Raw genomic sequence first — 430 nt, forward strand, 5'->3', positions numbered from 1 at the left:
GGGAGACAGGTGTTCCTGTCCTCATTTTACAGAGATTGCAACAGTCAGCGAGGTGAAGCCTCTTGTTAAGGATCCTACGCTCAGTACATTGCAAAAGAGGAGCTTTGAGTTCTGCTCCTCCATTCAAACCTCCTTCCAAAGCAAACTCCAACCAAAGGGCTAGACTTTCCCATGTGTAAGACTACAGCTGGAAAGGATCACAGAGGACACATTTTAGGTCAGTTCTCTCTGTTTACAATACAAGAGAGTGGAGACCCTCGACAGAAGTGATTGCTAAGGTCACAAGGCGAGTGCGTGACAAGTGGCACTCTCGGAACCCCAAGACTCGGTTTCTTCTTTACTGTGCAGCCCGCTGGGGAGGCAGGGGGAGGAGTTGAGCCGGGCTGCAGCTGCCGAGGCCCCCGCGTTCCGGGGGCGGTCCCTGGCGGCC

The sequence above is a fragment of the Pseudorca crassidens genome, chromosome 3, assembly GCF_039906515.1.
Source record: "Pseudorca crassidens isolate mPseCra1 chromosome 3, mPseCra1.hap1, whole genome shotgun sequence".
Classification (NCBI taxonomy): domain Eukaryota; kingdom Metazoa; phylum Chordata; class Mammalia; order Artiodactyla; family Delphinidae; genus Pseudorca; species Pseudorca crassidens.